Consider the following 14,614-nt stretch of genomic DNA (forward strand, 5'->3'; position numbering starts at 1 on the left):
GATAGCTAGATAGCTAGATAGATAGATAGATAGATAGATAGATAGATAGATAGATAGATAGATAGATATGAGAGATAGATAGACAGACAGATAGGAGATAGATAGATAGATAGATAGATAGATAGATAGATAGATAGATAGATAGATGGGAGATAGATAGATATGAGATAGATAGATAGCTAGATGATAGATAGATAGATAGATAGATAGATAGATAGATAGATAGATAGGAGATAGATATGAGATAGATAGATAGATAGATAGATAGATAGATAGATAGATAGAAGATAGATAAGATAGATAGATAGATAGATAGATAGGACATAGATAGATAGATAGATAGATAGATAGGAGATAGATAGATAGATAGATAGATAGATAGATAGATAGATAGGAGATAGATAGATAGATAGATAGATAGATAGATAGGAGATAGATAGATAGATAGATAGATAGATAGGAGATAGATAGATAGATAGATAGATAGGAGATAGATAGATAGATAGATAGATAGGAGATAGATAGATAGATAGATAGATAGATAGATAGATAGATAGAAGATAGATAGATAGATAGATAGATAGGAGATAGATAGATAGATAGATAGATAGATAGATAGATAGGAGATAGATAGATATGAGATAGATAGATAGATAGATAGATAGGAGATAGATAGATATGAGATAGATAGATAGATAGATAGATAGATAGATAAATAGATAGATAGATAGATGATAGATATGAGATAGATAGATAGATAGATAGATAGATAGATAGATAGATATTAGATAGATAGATAGATAGATAGATAGATGATAGATAGATAGATAGATAGATAGATAGATAGATAGATAGATAGATAGGAGATAGATAGATAGATAGATAGATAGATAGGAGATAGATAGATAGATAGATAGATAGATAGATAGATAGGAGATAGATAGATAGATAGATAGATAGATAGATAGATAGATGTACATAGTCTATGGGTGGTCCGTCAGAGGTTAAGTATTTTTGCCTGGCTATATCTGAGCGCTCGGCGCTGTTTCCTCTCGGCGCTTTGTTTGCCTTTCGGATTAGATCCGTTGACCTTATTCATCGCTCATTCCACAACATGTAATTATATCATTACCCATTTACCTTGTAATAAATTGTTTATTAAATGAGGATGTGAATTATTAACGTTCTTTATTCCATTTCTCCATCAGATTTCCTCCGTCTTCTGGTTCTTCCCCTGGTTTAATTAGCGCGGTGTTGTGAATGAACATGTTCAGACGCTTGGCACCGGATTCCTCGCACACTGGCACGCTCTCCAGCTAATTGACACGGTGGCTGATTCCCAGCGTTCCTCTTAAAGCTTCTGCTCGCAAATGAATTTACAAGGAAATAACAAAAACACACCAAACACCAGACCTTATCAGTAGTCAAACATGTCCCCGATAAAGACATTTGTTGTACCCCCTTTAATTCCACATTTAAAAACAGTAGAGGAGCGAGGATCACGTCTGGGTGGGTTTTACGAGGGTCATTGCTTTACAAGACTTGACAGCCCCTCAATTAAATTACAGCTTCTTGTCCTTTTTTTAAGGGAGTTGTGTTGTCATCTATCTCTTTGTGCTGCATCAGCAACTCCGCAAAGTCCTCGCAACAATTAAGGATTTATTTTATCCTCTTAGGATTGATCCTGGTCAACTGGAATGGAAGGAGGAAGGGGGGGGTGTGACCAAGAGGGCAGCCAAAGAGTGGATGCTACAGTGTACAAGGTCTTCTATGGATGTTCTGTGGATGTGGATATTGTGCACACAGTGATGTCACAGTACAGGATAATACACACAGTGATGTCACAGTACAGGATAATACACACAGTGATGTCACAGTACAGGATAATACACACAGTGATGTCACAGTACAGAGATAATACACACAGTGATGTCACAGTACAGAGATAATACACACAGTGATGTCACAGTACAGAGATAATACACACAGTGATGTCACAGTACAGGATAATACACACAGTGATGTCACAGTACAGGATAATACACACAGTGATGTCACAGTACAGAGATAATACACACAGTGATGTCACAGTACAGAGATAATACACACAGTGATGTCACAGTACAGGGATAATACACACAGTGATGTCACAGTACAGAGATAATACACACAGTGATGTCACAGTACAGAGATAATACACACAGTGATGTCACAGTACAGGATAATACACACAGTGATGTCACAGTACAGAGATAATACACACAGTGATGTCACAGTACAGAGATAATACACACAGTGATGTCACAGTACAGAGATAATACACACAGTGATGTCACAGTACAGGATAATACACACAGTGATGTCACAGTACAGGGATAATACACACAGTGATGTCACAGTACAGGATAATACACACAGTGATGTCACAGTACAGGATAATACACACAGTGATGTCACAGTACAGGATAATACACACAGTGATGTCACAGTACAGGGATAATACACACAGTGATGTCACAGTACAGGATTAATACACACAGTGATGTCACAGTACAGGATAATACACACAGTGATGTCACAGTACAGGGATAATACACACAGTGATGTCACAGTACAGGGATAATACACACAGTGATGTCACAGTACAGAGATAATACACACAGTGATGTCACAGTACAGATAATACACACAGTGATGTCACAGTACAGATAATACACACAGTGATGTCACAGTACAGGATAATACACACAGTGATGTCACAGTACAGGATAATACACACCGTGATGTCACAGTACAGGATAATACACACAGTGATGTCACAGTACAGAGATAATACACACAGTGATGTCACAGTACAGAGATAATACACACAGTGATGTCACAGTACAGGGATAATACACACAGTGATGTTACAGTACAGAGATAATACACACAGTGATGTCACAGTACAGGGATAATACACACAGTGATGTCACAGTACAGGGATAATACACACAGTGATGTCACAGTACAGGGATAATACACACAGTGATGTCACAGTACAGGGATAATACACACAGTGATGTCACAGTAAAGGATAATACACACAGTGATGTCACAGTACAGAGATAATACACACAGTAATGTCACAGTACAGAGATAATACACACAGTGATGTCACAGTACAGGGATAATACACACAGTGATGTTACAGTACAGAGATAATACACACAGTAATGTCACAGTACAGAGATAATACACACAGTGATGTCACAGTACAGGGATAATACACACAGTGATGTCACAGTACAGGGATAATACACACAGTGATGTCACAGTACAGGGATAATACACACAGTGATGTCACAGTACAGGATAATACACACAGTGATGTCACAGTACAGAGATAATACACACAGTGATGTCACAGTACAGGGATAATACACACAGTGATGTCACAGTACAGGGATAATACACACAGTGATGTCACAGTACAGGATAATACACACAGTGATGTCACAGTACAGGATAATACACACAGTGATGTCACAGTACAGAGATAATACACACAGTGATGTCACAGTACAGAGATAATACACACAGTGATGTCACAGTACAGAGATAATACACACAGTGATGTCACAGTACAGAGATAATACACACAGTGATGTCACAGTACAGGGATAATACACACAGTGATGTCACAGTACAGGGATAATACACACAGTGATGTCACAGTAAAGGATAATACACACAGTGATGTCACAGTACAGAGATAATACACACAGTAATGTCACAGTACAGAGATAATACACACAGTGATGTCACAGTACAGGGATAATACACACAGTGATGTTACAGTACAGAGATAATACACACAGTAATGTCACAGTACAGAGATAATACACACAGTGATGTCACAGTACAGGGATAATACACACAGTGATGTCACAGTACAGGGATAATACACACAGTGATGTCACAGTACAGGGATAATACACACAGTGATGTCACAGTACAGGATAATACACACAGTGATGTCACAGTACAGAGATAATACACACAGTGATGTCACAGTACAGGGATAATACACACAGTGATGTCACAGTACAGGGATAATACACACAGTGATGTCACAGTACAGGATAATACACACAGTGATGTCACAGTACAGGATAATACACACAGTGATGTCACAGTACAGAGATAATACACACAGTGATGTCACAGTACAGAGATAATACACACAGTGATGTCACAGTACAGAGATAATACACACAGTGATGTCACAGTACAGAGATAATACACACAGTGATGTCACAGTACAGAGATAATACACATGCTGTAGCCATGAAGTTGCTATCTGGAAGCCCCTGGGCGGTGACATTGTACTGTACATTGTAGCCCTGTGTTAGTGATGTAGATCCTCCCCAGCTCTGGTATATACAGTATCTGAGACTAGATATGAGCAGAGCTGTATCTGACTGATGTCTGACTCGTTGCCTCGTTGCAGACCTCCGCCCTAGGTAGATGAGTGAATCTCATTTGTATGCTTTTCCTATTCTTATTAACTTGTTTTTCAGGATTCTGCCTTCACTTTGATTACTGAGCAAATTGGATGATTGTCTGAACAATGAAGAGTCGTCGGAAAAACAAGACATTAATATTAACACAAATATGTTCTCTTCTTACCATCTCTGGTTTTCATTAAAATTGGCCATTTTTTGCCTGATTACTAACAAATAGGGATTCGGGAACAATATCCTGGTACGAATAGGGCTGTATGTCTGGCTGGAGCTGTCCATGGTATCTTGTAATATTTTATCATAAAGCAACAAAAAATTTTAAAATAGTAAAAAAAAAACATCTTAAATTATAAAGTTGTTTTTTTTTCTGTTAAGAAAGCTTAGTTTTTGTGGGACAAACCGTACTTCGTAATGGTACCATTGAATATTCCATACAATATAGTGGGAAGTTGGAAAAAAATTTGCAACGGGGTGGAATGAAAGAAAAACTGCATTCGTGCCACATTATTATTGGTTTTGTTTTTTTGTGGCCTTCACTGGGTCGCCACGATGACATGTCGTTACTATTAAAGAGATACTAAATGTATTTGTTTTTTTTGTTATGTCTTATCAGCTTAAAAAAATCGCAAACTTTTGAAAAAGAAAAAATTTTGTCTTGGAATTGTCATATTCTGACACCCATTTTTTTTATATATATATTTTTGTATAGAGGTAAGGAATCTTTCTTTTTTTTTTTTTTTCCACCATTTTGGGAATTTTTTTTCGTTTTGTTTTTAATCTTTTTGGAAACCAAAATTGCAAAAAATAAAAAAACGTTTTTTTTTTTCTTGTTCCAGCGTTCACCATATGGAAAAATAGTATTATAAGTCTGTAGTTCTGTATGTAGTTCTGGCCTTTTCAGATGGGGGGGATACCTAATTTCTGTATGTTTAGTTATTTGTATATATGATCTAAGGGAAGGGATAATTTAAATTTTTAAGTTGTTATTATTTGTATAATTTTTGGAAATTTTTTGATTTTTTTTAATTTTTAAGTTGTTCTTATTTGTATAATTTTTGGAAATTTTTTGATTTTTTTTTTTCCATTGTTATGTTTAGACCTCCTAGGGATCTTGAACCCCAGGCGATCTGACCACACATTGCAGTGCATTGTAAAATAGAGTACTATTACAGGCTGCCTGTGGCCTGCAACGTAGTAACTATACCAATGATAAACCTGGGAGTGTTCAATAGACTCCCGGCTATCATAGTAAAGGATCACTGCCCTAAATATCATTTCGGGGGACATATATATCACATATATGATGCTGCCACTAAATACAGGCCTTGGTCACGTTTATTGCAGCTTCTCCGCTCCTACGTGGCTGCTTTGGTTGAAGAACCGACATCCGCCACATGTTGGGGTTAAACTTCATATACTATACTTCACCTTATACATATAGCTTACATCTTATACAATATACAATTATAATATAAGTTCATATAGATGTAACACACTGATATAATAGAACCCATCTTGTTCATTACATTGCCCCTCCCCCCAGTTACGTTATTATATACATGCCATTTCCTGATGATTTTCTCTACTTCTTCCCTTGCTGTAATAGAAATGCGCTCTCCATGTTCTGTGTCCCTGCTGAGCCTATGATAGTCTTGTTTTTGTATACAGCAGAACTGCAGGGGAGGGACAGAGCAGCAGCCTCAACCAATGACAAATGAGTGGGCGTGTCTCAGATTACATCAGACTCCCTCTAGGAGTTGCAGCTAAGCTATAGTCATAGATCATGGCACTGCTCTAATAAAGCGGAGCTAACATTCAGCCAAGGAGCCAAATTTGAGGCACAGACCTGCAGCCCCATCTGTATTACATGAATAGAATAAGAACTGCTTCCACCCCTGTCTGCACCGGTGTCGGGAAGTGGCTCAGAAGATCAGCTGATCAGCATGGGATCTAGGTTTCAGACCCCAGCAATCAAACACTGATCCTTTAGTTTAAAAAAATCCCTTTAAGGTCCATTTCCAGTTACTGGTCCCTAAAATTGTGCTTTGGTGCCCCACTGGATCCCCCACTGATGGTAGTTGGCTACAATAGTCACATGACATAATACTGTTCTATAAGACACATCCTTAGCTCCAAATCTTAATACTAAGGCTCTATGGACTGGACCTCTATGTTAAATATGACAATATTTCATTTTTCCAATTTGGAGGATTTACCTATTATCGGCGACCCCCTTTAATATAGGATATTTCTCCTGTATATCTCACGACGCCCTTTAAAAATAGATTTAATTGGAAGAACCCCGTGTGCCAACACTCATATATATGCAGACTTTATATTCTGGATTTCTATATAGAAAGGGAAAATACTCTGGAAATGAGATTGTGCCACTCTGGGGCTTTCGGCCTAATCTCCCGTATGCAGCCATATTAACACACAGCGGGAGCGATATACTGAGAATTTAATTAACCTGTCATTTTATCTGTGGGTCACGGGAAGGATCCCGGGAGAGCTCACAGGGACGAGACCAACAACACAGTAGCTCTGAGTCAGCAACATGAGCAGAATATACCCCAAGGGCCGAGAATCTCGCACACAGTCCTCGTGACCGCGGCTTTTACTGACATGTTATTACAGTAACGCAAAAAAACATGTCAAAAATAATGGCTATACATAAGAGCGCAGTGTTTAACCCCATCCGGTGCCTGGGTCACTCATCATAAAAAGAAGAAGAATTGTCAAGTATGAAGCAAATAAGGGCCTGCTTGGGTATTTAACCACTGATCTAAAGAGGAAAAGGAGTCCCAAGAAGACCTTTCACCTCCCCCCAACTCTTTGCATCCTTCAATTGGCGCCCTTCTACTGATTCCAGCACAGTTGGAATTTTTTCTCTAGCCCCCACCGTTCCTGAGTAATTGATGTTGTTAGTTTCAGCCCCCGATACTCTAATTAGGCTCTCTACTGTCAGGTGGGTGGAGCAGGTAGTCTGGGACAGTCCACTTGACAGTAGAGAGCCTAATTAGCATATTGGGTGCTGAAACTAACAACGTCAATTACTCAGGAACGGTGGGGGCTAGAGAAAAAATTCCAACTGCGTCAGAATCAGTGGAAGGGCGCCAATTGAAGAATGTGACTCCTTTTCCTCTTTAGAGGACTTGAGTCATGCCTACTCATAGTCACAACCATCTGATAAGTTTGACAAAGGTCTGGGAAGAGTGCCTTTAAAGCTAAAGGGGTTGTCAGTGAGACAGCGTCTGGATGATTTGACAATACTGAAGAACCTGGCGACATTTCTGGTGGCACCTTCCTGGCCCTGAGCACAGAGGAGCGGGCAGAGCGATACTCAACAGGTGCTCTCAGTATTTCTCCAAAGCAGTACAATGATCCGGAATAAAGGCCCGTCCCTAAATATGTTTATCATTTCACTCTTAATTTCTAATTAAGTCTTTCATGTCCCGTCTGGACTGAGTTTTCTGCACATTTTATTAAGACTGCAACCATCTGGTCTGTGTAAGAACTTGTGCAATAATTCAAAAGGATTCGCACTTTAAATTCTGCGTTTGAAGCCACGTTAGGTGTCAGCGGTAAAAATAGACAGACAGTCGGAGGTAAGAGGTGGAGAAGAGAAGACGCAGCGCAGGCTGGTGGATGGAAGAGAGGAACATGCACGAAGATACGGAAGAGGGATTCTACCCTAGAAGATCTGCATGGAGAAGGAATCGGACAGATATACAGATACAGGTGGAAAAGAGAGAAACAAGGAAGGAAGGAGGGAAGGAAGGAAGGAAGGAAGGAAGGAAGGAAGGAAGGAAAGAGAGAGAGAGAGAGAAAGAAAAAGAAAGAAAGAAAGAAAGAAAGAAAGAAAGAAAGAAAGAAAGAAAGAAAGAAAGAAAGAGAAAGAAAGAAAGAAAGAAAGAAAGAAAGAAAGAAAGAAAGAAAGAAAGAAAGAAAGAAAGAAAGAAAGAAAGAAAGAAAGAAAGAAAGAAAGAAAGAAAGAAAACTACTGCTGTTAGAGACAGAGACAGATTGTTATATGGATGAGAGGATAGGTAGATTGATAGATAGATAGATAGATAGATAGATAGATAGATAGATAGGAGATAGATAGATAGGAGATAGATAGATAGACAGATAGATAGATAGGAGATAGATAGATAGATAGATAGATAGATAGATAGATAGATAGGAGATAGATAGATAGATAGATAGATAGATAGATAGATAGATAGATAGGAGATAGATAGATAGATAGATAGATAGATAGATAGGAGATAGATAGATAGATAGATAGATAGATAGATAGATAGATAGATAGAAGATAGATAGATAGATAGATAGATAGATAGATAGATAGATAGGAGATAGATAGATAGATAGATAGATAGATAGATAGATAGATAGGAGATAGATAGATAGATAGATAGATAGATAGGAGATAGATAGATAGATAGATAGATAGATAGATAGATAGATAGGAGATAGATAGATAGATAGATAGATAGATAGATAGGAGATAGATAGATAGATAGATAGATAGATAGATGATAGATAGATAGATAGATAGATAGATAGATAGGAGATAGATAGATAGATAGATAGATAGATAGATAGATATGAGATAGATAGATAGATAGATAGATAGATAGATAGAAGATAGATAGATAGATAGATAGGAGATAGATAGATAGATAGATAGATAGATAGATAGATAGATGATAGATAGATAGATAGATAGATAGGAGATAGATAGATAGATAGATAGATAGATAGATAGATAGGAGATAGATAGATAGATAGATAGATAGATAGATAGAGAGATAGATAGATAGATAGATAGATAGATAGATAGGAGATAGATAGATAGATAGATAGATAGATAGATAGATAGATAGATAGGAGATAGATAGGAGATAGATAGATAGATAGATAGATAGATAGATAGATAGATAGATAGATAGATAGATAGGAGATAGATAGATAGGAGATAGATAGATAGATAGATAGATAGATAGATAGATAGATAGATCGTTGCCAGATCAGGAGTGTGTCAGCCCCGGCAATCTCCCGGCTCCTTCTAATATAAGGAAATATTCTCATTGTCTTCTGTCGTCAGAACCTTCCATTGTTAATTAGCGGCCACATTGCCGCACACGAGGTCACATCCTGCGCCCGCTCCGCAAACCAAACACTTTCTATCATCCCGCCTGACATTAAAATCATCTCCATGGCAATTGTTGATGTCACAGATGTTACAAATGGAATGGCAGTAAGGGGCATCCAAGCAGAAAGTGTAGACATATGGTGGAGAAATTACAGAAATGCATAATTACTGTATCTCATAGTCAGGCATCCAACCAAATACGGCCGGGGAATATCTGGGTCATGCCGCCTTGTTCTGCCGAATTGTTCAGTGGGGCAGGATTAGGAGGTGATGTTTTAATCTTGGAATTGACTTGAAAGGATTAGTCGAAAAACACGTTTTACAAAACAGCGCCCCCTCTTCTCTACAGGTTGTGTCTGGTATTACAGCTTATTCTAATTCCATTCATTGCAGTTGAGCTGTAATACCTAACACAACCTGTGGGCAGGGGTGGTGCTGTATATAAGAGAGGAGAGTCAGGTATTTATTTAATAAAACCACTAGAAATAGTGGGAGCCCAACGCAAGTCTCAAGGAGCATCTGCTACTTCTTCATTGTCAGTTCACACATCAAGTATAGTCAGGCAATAATCATTTACAGAAATATACCTGACCTTGATACATATATACTCACACATACTGAGGAGGTCTGTAGCAGTGTGGCCCAACAGCACAGTGTGTATGTGACCCTATAGCCGTGGTCAGGTCCAGTAATGATCTATCTGTTCTATCTATACAAGTATTCCTGGTGTGAGACATCTCCTATCTATCTATCTATCTATCTATCTATCTCCTATCTATCTTTCTATCTATCCATCCATCTATCTATCTATCCATCTATCTTCTATCTATCTATCTATCTATCTATCTATCTATCTATCTATCATCTATTTATCTCCTATCTATCTATCTATCTATCTATCTATCTATCTATCTATCATCTATCTCCTATCTATCTATCTATCTATCTATCTACTATCTATCTCATATCTATCTATCTATTATCTATCTATCTCATCTATCCATTTATCTATCTATCTATCTATCTATCTATCTATCTATCTATCTATCTATCTATCTCCTATCTGTCTGTCTATCTATCTCTCATATCTATCTATCTATCTATCTATCTATCTATCTATCTATCTCCTATCTATCTATCTATCTATCTATCTCCTATCTATCTTTCTATCTATCCATCCATCTATCTATCTATCCATCTATCTCCTATCTATCTATCTATCTATCTATCTATCTCCTATCTATCTATCTATCTATCTCCTATCTATCTTTCTATCTATCCATCCATCTATCTATCTATCCATCTATCTCCTATCTATCTATCTATCTATCATCTATTTATCTCCTATCTATCTATCTATCTATCTATCTATCTATCTATCTATCTATCATCTATCTCCTATCTATCTATCTATCTATCTATCTATCTACTATCTATCTCATATCTATCTATCTATTATCTATCTATCTCATCTATCCATCTATCTATCTATCTATCTATCTATCTATCTATCTATCTATCTATCTATCTCATTTCTATCTATCTATTTATCTATCTATCTATCATCTATTTATCTCCTATCTATCTATCTATCTATCTCCTATCTATCTATCTATCTATCTATCTATCTATCTATCTATCTCTCTCTCTATCTATCTACTATCTATCTCATATCTATCTATCTATCTCCTATCTATCTATCTATCTATCTATCTATCTATCTCCTATCTATCTATCTATCTATCTATCTATTTATTTATCTATCTTCTATCTATCTATCTATCTATCTACTATCTATCTCATATCTATCTATCTATTATCTATCTATCTATCTCATCTATCCATTTATCTATCTATCTATCTATCTATCTATCTATCTCATTTCTATCTATCTATTTATCTATCTATCTATCTATCTATCTATCTATCTATCTCCTATCTATCTATCTATCTATCTATCTATCTATCTCCTATCTATCTATCTATCTATCTATCTCCTATCTATCTATCTATCTATCTATCTATCTATCTATCTATCTCCTATCTATCTATCTATCTATCTATCTATCTATCTACTATCTATCTCATATCTATCTATCTATCTATCTATCTATCTATCTATCTATTATCTATCTATCTATCTCATCTATCTATTTATCTCATTTCTATCTATCTATTTATCTATCTATCTATCTATCTATCTATCTATCTATCTATCTCCTATCTATCTATCTATCTATCTATCTATCTATCTATCTATCACCTTTTTGCCTCTACTGCTGAGGTATTGTGTCAAGTTAAACTTTGCTACATCTTTACCTATTGATATACTTTGGGAGATTTGCTAATCAAAATACGGCATCATTCTGGTATACCTGCAGTACCTGGCACCATGTTTTTAGGTGCCAGGTACTTTTCATGCCCCACTTGACATATACAGTCCTATGAAAAAGTTTGGGCATCCCTATTAATCTTAATCATTTTTAGTTCTAAATATTTTGGTATCTATCTATCTATCTACTATCTATCTCATATCTATCTATCTATTATCTATCTATCTCATCTATCCATTTATCTATCTATCTATCTATCTATCTATCTATCTATCTATCTCATTTCTATCTATCTATTTATCTATCTATATATCTCCTATCTATCTATCTATCTATCTATCTATCTATCTATCTATCATCTATCTCCTATCTATCTATCTATTTATCTATCTATCTATCTATCTATCTATCTATCTATCTATCTCTCTATCTATATACTATCTATCTCATATCTATCTATCTATCTATCTATCTATCTATCTATCATCTATCTATCTATCTATCTATCTATCTATCTCCTATCTATCTATCTATCTATCTATCTATCTATCTATCTATTTATCTATCTCCTATCTATCTATCTATCTATCTATCTACTATCTATCTCATATCTATCTATCTATTATCTATCTATCTCATCTATCCATTTATCTATCTATCTATCTCATTTCTATCTATCTATTTATCTATCTATCTATCTATCTATCTATCTATCTATCTATCTCCTATCTATCTATCTATCTATCTATCTCCTATCTATCTATCTATCTATCTATCTATCTATCTATCTCCTATCTATCTATCTATCTATCTATCTATCTCCTATCTATCTATCTATCTATCTATCTATCTATCTATCTATCTCCTATCTATCTATCTATCTATCTATCTATCTATCTATCTCCTATCTATCTATCTATCTATCTATCTATCTATCTATCTCCTATCTATCTATCTATCACCTTTTTGCCTCTACTGCTGAGGTATTGTGTCAAGTTAAACTTTGCTACATCTTTACCTATTGATATACTTTGGGAGATTTGCTAATCAAAATACGGCATCATTCTGGTATACCTGCAGTACCTGGCACCATGTTTTTAGGTGCCAGGTACTTTTCATGCCCCACTTGACATATACAGTCCTATGAAAAAGTTTGGGCACCCCTATTAATCTTAATCATTTTTAGTTCTAAATATTTTGGTGTTTATAACAGCCATTTCAGTTTGATATATCTAATAACTGATGGACACAGTAATATTTCAGGATTGAAATGAGGTTTATTGTACTAACAGAAAATGTGCAATATGCATTAAACCAAAATTTGACCGGTGCAAAAGTATGGGCACCTCAACAGAAAAGTGACATTAATATTTAGTACATCCTCCTTTTGCAAAGATAACAGCCTCTAGTCGCTTCCTGTAGCTTTTAATCAGTTCCTGGATCCTGGATAAAGGTATTTTGGACAAACAATTCAAGTTCAGTTAAGTTAGATGGTCGCCGAGCATGGACAGCCCGCTTCAAATCATCCCACAGATGTTCAATGATATTCAGGTCTGGGGACTGGGATGGCCATTCCAGAACATTGTAATTGTTCCTCTGCATGAATGCCTGAGGATTTGGAGCGGTGTTTTGGATCATTGTCTTGCTGAAATATCCATCCCCGGCGTAACTTCAACTTCGTCACTGATTCTTGAACATTATTCTCAAGAATCTGCTGATACTGAGTGGAATCCATGCGACTCTCAACTTTAACAAGATTCCCGGTGCCGGCATTGGCCACACAGCCCCAAAGCATGATGGAACCTCCACCAAATTTTACAGTGGGTAGCATGTGTTTTTCTTGGAATGCTGTTTCTTTTTGGACGCCATGCATAACGCCTTTTTTTATAACCAAACAACTCAATTTTTGTTTCCAAAATGAAGCTGCCTTGTCCAAATGTGCTTTTTCATACCTCAGGCAACTCTATTTGTGGCGTACGTGCAGAAACGGCTTCTTTCTCATCACTCTCCCATACAGCTTCTATTTGTGCAAAGTGCGCTGTATAGTTGACCGATGCACAGTGACACCATCTGCAGCAAGATGATGCTGCAGCTCTTTGGAGGTGGTCTGTGGATTGTCCTTGACTGTTCTCACCATTCTTCTTCTCTGCCTTTCTGATATTTTTCTTGGCCTGCCACTTCTGGGCTTAACAAGAACTGTCCCTGTGGTCTTCCATTTCCTTACTATGTTCCTCACAGTGGAAACTGACAGGTTAAATCTCTGAGACAACGTTTTGTATCCTTCCCCTGAACAACTATGTTGAACAATCTTTGTTTTCAGATCATTTGAGAGCGGGCTGTCCATGTTCGGCGACCATCTAACTTAACTGAACTTGAATTGTTTTGTAGAAAGAAATGGTCCAAAATACCTTCATCCAGGATCCAGGAACTGATTAAAAGCTACAGGAAGAGACTAGAGGCTGTTATCTTTGCAAAAGGAGGATGTACTAAATATTAATGTCACTTTTCTGTTGAGGTGCCCATATTTTTGCATCGGTCAAATTTTGGTTTAATGCATATTGCGCATTTTCTGTTAGTACAACAAACCTCATTTCAATCCTGAAATATTACTGTGT

At 36.6% G+C, this 14,614-nt stretch overlaps 1 protein-coding gene across 1 annotated transcript in view; it reads right to left on the reverse strand.

The window, feature by feature from the left end:
• The window catches only part of ZNF804B (zinc finger protein 804B), a 326,053-nt gene that overhangs the window by 149,626 nt on the left and 161,813 nt on the right, over nucleotides 1-14,614 (reverse strand). The window lies entirely within an intron of this gene.

Source organism: Leptodactylus fuscus, chromosome 4 (assembly GCF_031893055.1).
Source record: "Leptodactylus fuscus isolate aLepFus1 chromosome 4, aLepFus1.hap2, whole genome shotgun sequence".
NCBI lineage: Eukaryota > Metazoa > Chordata > Amphibia > Anura > Leptodactylidae > Leptodactylus > Leptodactylus fuscus.